Below are 9032 nucleotides of genomic sequence, written 5' to 3'. Positions count from 1 at the left end.
GTTACTACGTCACAAATGTGGTGAATATCCTGTTGACCTTATTAAAGGTGCAATAGGATATAATGTACTTGTAATAAGGTGAACGAGATATCGTCAGGTTTGTGATGGAGTAACCCGTCCATCAAGCTCTAAACCAGGCCCTAAGACCTGTAGAGGAATACATTACAAATGGTGTGATGGCAAATCGTCCTTGATCCTCCCAGTGCACCTGAGTCCTGAGCAGTGGGTACAAGTTATGTATCAAGAAATGTCGATCTCTTCAAGTGTCTGCCTCCCAAAGGAAGTTCGGCAGTACACATTCATCCTCTGACCATGTCTTTCAACCATCTTGAAGAGTCCTGTTGGTGGGGTGTCACTGGTATGTTACACCCTGGAATTGTTCAGACATAATGATCATGGTTCCTAATAGCCTTGCAAAGCGAAACACCACATGTGTACAAATCTTTACATGCATACGAAAATTACGTTTCAAGGCTGCTTTGTGTTCTGACCATTGCACCACGGACCATAAGCAGAAAGGGTCTTGAAGTCCACGAAGGCTCATAACTGCATTTTTTCAGTTATTCCAATTAAAGGTTTAAAAACATCCGGCATTTTGAGAAATAAACGTTGACATCGTTCAATCAAAAATGGTCTTAACTAATCCAGTTCTGCTCCCGAGTCAAAGGCTAAGGCAAGTCGTGTGACCATGATGCCCTTAGCCACAGTACCAAATGTCAACAACACAGATAAAAGGACCAACCCCGCAACATCGTCTGCATCTACAGTCATCTGAAGATAGGCTAAAACAGCTACCAGTACAGATTTCATACTCCTTGTTGGTACAAGTCCATCTTATTGCAAGTCTTAATAAGTATTGGCATGCCAGTAGGTTTGGTTATTCTATAACGTACGTGTGTTGGAGTGTAGTTTTATAATCAAAATTAACATGAAATGTTTACGAATTAATGCATAATGATGCCGCATAGAAAATGTATTAATGTGCCGTGTGTTTGAAATGTGCCCACGGGGAGTGGCCACCAACGTATACGATGATAATTGAAACAGACTACTAATGAAATATTAATGTACTAATGTATGATTTTGTATTAGTATTAAGAGTTATATGTTAAGGTTTTGCTAATTAATCACTAGGCCTTAGTTAGCATGAGTCGGGGCCTAGCTGCCCGGTTTCATATTAGATGTGTTTTTCTAACGTGCAATGTGCTGACTTACTGAAGGACATGTAGCTGTACTTTTCTAGAAGCTAAAAAAATGTGTGTAACCGTAGTAAATTCTTTCTCATGAGACTCGACTTGCTCAAGAAGACATTCTTGCTGAATGCAACAGTGTAAACTTGCAACAGGTACAAGGTCGCCTGAACTGGTATAGGCAATGGAACTACTAACTGGGACTGTGAGAGGACCGCGAGAATATGAAGTTGTACCTGACATTCTACCCGTTGGAGACGTCAATTACAGGGGCCAATAAACAACGTGAGAAGTGTTCTAAGGTGACAATCTTAATGAGGCGACAAGTAAACCATTGGATGGAGATAATGGTGCACCAAAACTTGCCCAATTGGAAATTAGGGGACCGTACAACAAGATCAATATAATTCTTGGACACAAGGAGAAATCAGCCATTACGTGCCTTTTTGCTATTACCCAGCCACTTTGTCACTCTGACTTTGCTGTTTGAACCTTCGAATCATCCTTATCTTTGTCTTGCCCGATTCATACTTATCCTCCTTATGAGGGAAGTTTCCCTTACTGCCTGTCTTGCTGAACTTTGCTGTGTTTCCTGGCCGATGGTGAATCAACTGATGTCCTGAGGACGAAGACTGACTCTGTATGCTGACTCATTACGGAGGGTAACTATATGATGATGAAATTGTAATTGTCTGTTTGCCTTTTCTTTCTAGGTACCAACTGTGTTCTTTTGATAGAGACCATAGTTAGATGTTTTCTAAATTTGTGTTGCTAAATTGTTTTGCATGGAGCCCAATATGCCAATACTAATTCGAGGTTAGTTAAGGAATTCACTAAAAGGACGCAAATAGACAAATGACTAAACCTATGCTTTGTTGAATAATGCTCTAATAATATTCTGCTAAGATTAACCCATGTTGACGTCGTGCTTTGTTCTAATGTTTATGATTTTTGCATTTATGAAGTCATATTCGAGTTGTCATATTATTACCGTGTTGATGTGTTTTCTGGTATTGAGACTAATAAACTTATTTGTAAATATCATAGTTCATACCAAACCTGTGTGGTTATTCATGACTGAGATGTCTTGGTGTGTTTTGATTCTTACCTATGCCATTATCCAAATTTAATCGATTTGCTATAGTGAATATTGATGATGTTATTGATCTATTGATTGCTATGTTTATTAATTGTCTCGTCCTAAGGTGTCTTCAATCAGGGTCAAAAGATTCATTGGCCTAAAACGAGTCCCAGACTAATTAATTATTTAAGACGGGACGTGTTATCACGTGTAGACCTGCAATCTGCCTCTACACACACAAATACATATCAATATAGATAATTTTTTATGGTGCCTCATACCACACTTCAACCACTTCTAATTTCAGTATAAAACACTTGTTTATTTATTGGAACTCAATTTACTGACTTCGGAATCATGGAGGGTTGAACCGGCCTTGATTGGATTTAAAAACATTGCCTGCAGATGACTGCAAATGTCAGTGGCAAATGTTTAACTTACTGAACTATTGTGCTGACACAAGGCAGTTATGCAAATATACAGATAGCAATGTGAACATACAGACATCTGTGAGCACACACAGACCAACACACTTACAGCTACCTACAAATGGCAGACAAAATGACAAACGTTCATACAGATCTACAGGCACTAATAGACACAGACCACCTGGTATGCAGTCACCCACAAGCAGAAGCATACATTATTTTATGCTGGTTGCTGGTATATCACTTTATACTTCTCTAAGGCCATCGCAAAGTGCTAGGTGTGACACTAAATCAGAATAATGAGCAAGACAGAGAAAATGAGGAAGGAGTCTAGCAAAAGCAATGCTCTTCAAATAAAACAGAGTGGTACCCAACGTTAGGTGTTGGTTTGGTGAGAAAAATCTAGGAAAACAAAATAGACTGCAGGAGAAGAGAGAAGCAGGTAGGAGAAATAAGAATGCATAAAGCGTGTCAAATAATGTGATGAAACAAAGCTTTATAAGGAGAATCAGATTTTGCTGTTATAGAGATGCCAGGGAGAGCCAGGTACTCATGTCCACAAACCAACATAAGAAGCTGACACTCACAGACAGTAAAAAAAAAGGCACACCTATACTTGCACACAACACAGATTGGCAGCACGCAATCAGGCATACATACAGGGATGAAGGGGGTTGGGTCAGTCAACAGAAAGAGTAATTGTCAGAAGTATGGCTAAAGGTTGACCTCTTTAGACTCTTTACTGCCAAAATCAAATTTGAGGCAGAGGAAAGATTGATGTAAATTCTCATTCAATCCTTGGAGAAAGCAGTTCTACCAGGAGATTGAATGCTTCATTTTCTACATCCATTCATTCATTGCCTTCTTTGAAATGATTACCCGCAGTAACAATTCCACCCTTGGTATTCCATTCCTGATCTCTTTGCTATATTCATACATATGTGCCACTGCACTTTAGTAGCTTCATTTCTGGAATACTACCATATAAAACACTTAGGTTTCCAAATCACCAAATCTAGACCAAACTCTGCGCATCCAGTCCTTGTCAATCCTTTTAGAAAACAATCTTATAAGATGCATTGGTTAATTAAGGCTAACGAAGACCACAACTATAAGAATTCCATGATTTAATAATTAAGGGCCAGATGTAGCAAGGTCAGAATTTGCGATTCTGAAATTGCGAGTCGGTGCGACTCGCAATTTCAGAATCGCAAATCCTGATGCAGAACGGTGTCGCAGACACCGTCTGCGACTCGCTATGGGGTCGCAAAGACCCACCTCATAAATATTAATGAGGTGGGGTCGCATTTTGCGACCCCATAGCGAGTCCCTGCACTCACAGGGATGGTGGCCTGCTGAAGACAGCAGACCTCCATGTCTGTGACTGCTTTTTCAATAAAGCAGTTTTTTATTTTATTTTGCAGCCCGTTTTCCTTAAAGGAAAACGAGTTGCAAAATAAAAAAAATAACAAAACCATTTGGTTTCGTTTTTTCAGTGTAGGCAGTGGTCCATTGGACCACTGCCTGCTCTGAAACAACCTTTTTGGCAACATGGGTCCCATAGGGACCCCTTCCCTTTTGCGAATGAGTTACCACCAGTGTGACACTGGTGGTAACTGCGAATTGCTTTACGACCGCATTCGCGGTCACAAAGCAATTCTGCATTGCGATGCGAGTCGCAAATAGGAAGGGAACACCCCTTCCTATTTGCGAGTCGCATTCACAATTTGCAAGTCGGTACCGACTCGCAAATTGTGAATGTGCATCGCAGAAGGCTGTTTGCATGGCGCAAACTGCGATTTTCGCAGTTTGCACCATGCAAACGGCTTACTACATCTGGCCCTTAATGTCCAAATCCAAAAATATAGTGCCTGGCATAAATGGATCATACTAGCAAAATGTTTACTTCATTGGAAGTCCTAATTCTAAACAAATCAAATTTGCCTTACTGTTTCACAAGATGAATGGCACTTACAATAAATATTACGTTGCTAAATATTTGGTGTAACATAATATTTCTTTCAATCAAATGAAGGGCCTGATATAGATCTTGCTGGTCGCACCACCAAGCAGTGTTGGCGGCGAACCCGGGAAGACGTCAAGTCAATGGTGTTCCGCCCGCCGTGTTAAGATGTTATAGCTCTGCAAGTGGTGGACTGGCAGCGTTTTGCTGACGGAGGGAAGATATTGCGGGTCCCAATGGAGAGCAGTGTAACAGGGTCACCACATCCACAAACATCTGAAGGTCCTACGGGGCCTTTGTCTACATAACCCAGGAGTACCTTGGAATGGACTGGTGGCTGGAGGGTTAATCCGGATGTTGGCTTTGGAATTACCCAAAAGGGAACCGGAACTGAAAAGGTGGCGCATTCGGAAAGAAATGAAACAGAGAGACGAAGTGAAGAGGAGAGAGCGAGGGACACGGTTACTGAACTAGCGAAATCAGCCTCTGAGAAGAGCGACAACAGGAGCAAGCCGAACTCCACGTACCGAGACGCGGAGGGAATTGAGGATCCAGTACCTCTGACGGACAACGCGGAAACTCCCAGCAACGTCCCCGGAGGGACGTGGCTTCTTCAGGTGCGTACCCGTATTTTGGGCACACAGGGTTATTAGTGGATGTGGGGAGGTGGGAGGAGGGACAAAGGGCACTAACAGAGTAGAGAAAGGGATATAGAGAGAACCGTGCACTTGAGAGCGCTACGAAGTATCGCACACTGATCCCTGCACATTTCACGGACACCGTTCTTAATTTGTTTTGCTCACATTTCCCTCTTCCCGCATGCTCCTTTGACCCTCACCCTTCTTTCCCCTTTGTTTCTTTTGGTGATAATAAGTGTGATAAACAAAACACTTACCTGATTTTCCCCGATCCTTCTCTTCCCACAGGACGCCGCCACGCCGGAACTGGAACGAGTGACCTAGAAGAAAGGGAAAACAGTGGATCAGCAAAAGGAGTCAAGGAACATATACAATACGAATAAAACGAAACAGTAAAGAAATTAACTAAAAGAGAAGAAGTTGTGATTAAAGGACGGAATCAGAAACAAGAGACCTGAACTTATAAGAAGTACAGAGAAGAATCAAAAAGGAAGAAAAAAAAGGAAAGCGATAACAGGAAACTAAAATAATAGTTTAAAAGGAAAATAATTTTTTTTTTGTTTATGCCTGAAAAGCTCCAGAAGAGAATAATAAAGAAAGCCTAAAAAGTATTTAGCACCAAAATTATTTCTCGTCTTCTTATTTTTTCAAATAGTAACTCCCTTTCTTCACAAGGAACCCACAACAAGCAGACAACAGCAGTGGCTGTGCAATAGACGTAAGTTGGACACACACACTGTACCATTGCCATATGTGTCCCCCGCTCTACACAAGACACATTACACCACATACACACCCAGATCCATTGCCACTCCACCACAACACAACACGTACATGCCGCAAACAAACATTGATGGACATCCACGACACAACATACATTCACCACTGATACTGCACCCACACACAACACAATAATTAAGACAACCACACACTCAACCACACAAAGACACTCACACACAAGCACAACTACACACATCACAAAAATTACAATCACAGACCACTCACCTGAATCTTGCACGAAGGAACACAACACAACATATACAACAACATCACAGCGATATGCAGATGGCACACATACTCACATAACCACAGCACCCACTCCAGCTCCTCCCCGCCCAGCCAATTGCATCACTTACACACATACACGTACTGATTCACACACACAACTCGCAGCACAACATGACAGGTCTCTGGCAATGTATACACATGGACACAGTTGACAGGTGTGAATGTACCAGCATTGTGGTGCCAATGAATACTGGCACCATAATAACAGTTGTGTAATTGTGAGACATGTGTTGTGTACCAGTGTGTCCCCATCCATGTCTGACCCTCTCATGTCCCCAACATATGCATTCCACAGTGTTGTGGAGTCAGGAAATGAAAAAACCGACACAACTCTGTTTGGCAAATAATATGAACATTTATGAACCACGGCCAGGAGGATAGCACAGCTCAGTGACTGATACCGCACCCAACTTCGTCATCATGAACAACATCTCTCATAGTTTCAAAATGCCTTGCATGTGTCTTATCACTTGTCATGCATACTGATTCAAGCGCTTCCTTGGTACAATGCTACCTCTACTTACGTTAGCACAATGCAATATTTCTCCTTGGGAAAGCATCTAATTACGCATTTACAGGAAAGCGAAGGTTACACATCTGCCATGGATACATTTGCTAATACTCACAGTGCTTTTGATCTCACGTTCTGAAGCCCATCACTATGTCCTTCCTCACCTAACTCCACGCTTGGAAACATTTGTCTATCCTCCCTTACACAGCTGCTGGCCTTCAAGCATCAAAGCTTATCGTGTTCCCTTTCCAAAACCACCATGATGTACACTTCCCACATGGATCAGAATGTACGCCCTCCCTGTGAGTGGGTTATCAAGTTATGGCTCAAACTTTCGTGTTGTGGCCTTCTACTTCCAGCTGCATTCTGAATAAATGTTTCTGCTCGCCCCTGTCTTGCACCTCCAGGCTCCTCTCTATCCTTGGCTCTCTATTTGGATATCATGATAATTTTAGGCCTGTACTCTTCTCTTAACCATGTACGATTCTGCACATTTTCTTCCTAATTCATGCATTAGCAAAAGTGGGTCTTCTCCTTTTTCCATATTTTCTGTAACATTCCCCCCTTTAGTTGAACTTTCAACTACTTCCTCACCTTCCCTGCTATATACATTCATTAGTATGTATCTGTTGTCCTCATCCTCCTGCACTTTCCTGACCGCTCTAATAGTGAACATCCCACTCAACTTCTGGCAAACCCTCTTACAGAATCCTACCACTACCTGGAAGATACAGAACATCAAGAGCATTAAACAGTCCTGACAACCAGGATGCATCCATCCAAACCACCCTGAAAACCATTTGTCGGGGGCATCCCTTTCGTCTGCCATCTTCTTCCGCAGGTTATGTAGAGTCTGTATGGCCTCCGTTATTATTCCACTGTCCGCATCATAAGCTGGCATGTACGTACAGCAGGCACCCCCGATTTTGGCACAAACCCCACCCTCCATGGCCGTCATCAAGTCTAGCACATACCGATGTTGCATAAACCTCACAGCCCGCATTTCTTCTTTGACTGCATTGAAACCATCTTCAGTCACGCTGATGGTCTTCATCAGTTCCCATCGGATCATTTGCAGCCAGCGGGCAGTCGCCATAGCTTCGACAAATGGGAAGATGCTTCCGAAGAACAACTGGGCATCATTGAACAACCTGGGCTCTTGTGGAATGTCTTTCCAGACCGTAGTACCAAATAATGTGAAGATCTCTTCTTCTAATAATGGGGAAGCAAGGTAGTTGGGCGGCTCATCGGATGGTCATGTAACTTTGAAAGGTCCACCCCTGGAATCACCAAGGACGGGGTGTGCCCAGTTACCAAAGAACAGAGGCCTCTCCATCCAGGAGGAAGTCGTGTATACAGCCAATCTCCGCACTGCTAATAGTAGTCCATCAGACTGGAGGTGCCCCATTACATGTCAGCATTATACCTTGTGGTGATGCAATTGATGTTCCTCACCACCGGGACCGTTCTGTTTCCCCGGAACATAAAAAGAAAACAATTGGTGCCCTACCTGATCGAAGAGTGAGTGGTGTTTCTAGCCATGTTAATCTAGTCCTGTTTTCATCCCATATAGCCTGACATTTTTGTTGCCTGCTGTTATCACTTTGATTCCCCATCCATAAGGAGAGAGCTCTAGATCCAAATGCTGTGCCATGGTGCTAATGACCATGGACGCATAGTGATCCATTTATTCGAAAATATGGCCTCTCTTGACAATCATGGGCCAAAGGTGTGGCTCAGTAGTTCTTACAGAAAAGTGCAGGTCGTGATATTCCCAGGAATCCCTGCTCTGATATTCTAGTTTTCCATTTCTTACTCTTATAACTCATGACCCCTGTCACGGCCATTGTTTCTAACTTCACTATTAACTTTTTGTGGTCTGTCAGGACATTCATTACATCAGCTAACTCCTCCTCATATTGTGTGGTGTTTACTAAGAATGCTCCCTGCTTTATCTGTAAGGGTTGCATCCTTGCTTGCATACTACAAAGATACAGGTGTAATAAACATTGAGTAATATTCGGGGGTACCTCTTTTGACAATTGTAGCCTGCCTGTGTCACTAGCATGTGGAATCAGGAAACAAACAAAACATGACTTATTAGTAATCTGCATGCCTATCTCTGTCAAATGATGGTACCACATATTATCTAA

At 42.5% G+C, this 9032-nt stretch overlaps 1 long non-coding RNA gene across 1 annotated transcript; it reads left to right on the top strand.

Moving 5' to 3' along the window:
- Window positions 1-4807: 4807 nt before the first annotated feature.
- LOC138283306 (uncharacterized) lies at window positions 4808-5927 on the top strand. The gene is made up of 2 exons (XR_011201178.1): window positions 4808-5279; window positions 5589-5927. It is a non-coding gene; the product is annotated as an uncharacterized lncRNA (long non-coding RNA).
- Window positions 5928-9032: the final 3105 nt, after the last annotated feature.

This window comes from Pleurodeles waltl, chromosome 3_1 (assembly GCF_031143425.1).
Source record: "Pleurodeles waltl isolate 20211129_DDA chromosome 3_1, aPleWal1.hap1.20221129, whole genome shotgun sequence".
Classification (NCBI taxonomy): Eukaryota; Metazoa; Chordata; class Amphibia; order Caudata; family Salamandridae; genus Pleurodeles; species Pleurodeles waltl.
The sequence above is the reverse complement of the archived record's forward strand: the minus strand, read 5'-3'. Positions and strand labels throughout refer to the sequence as shown.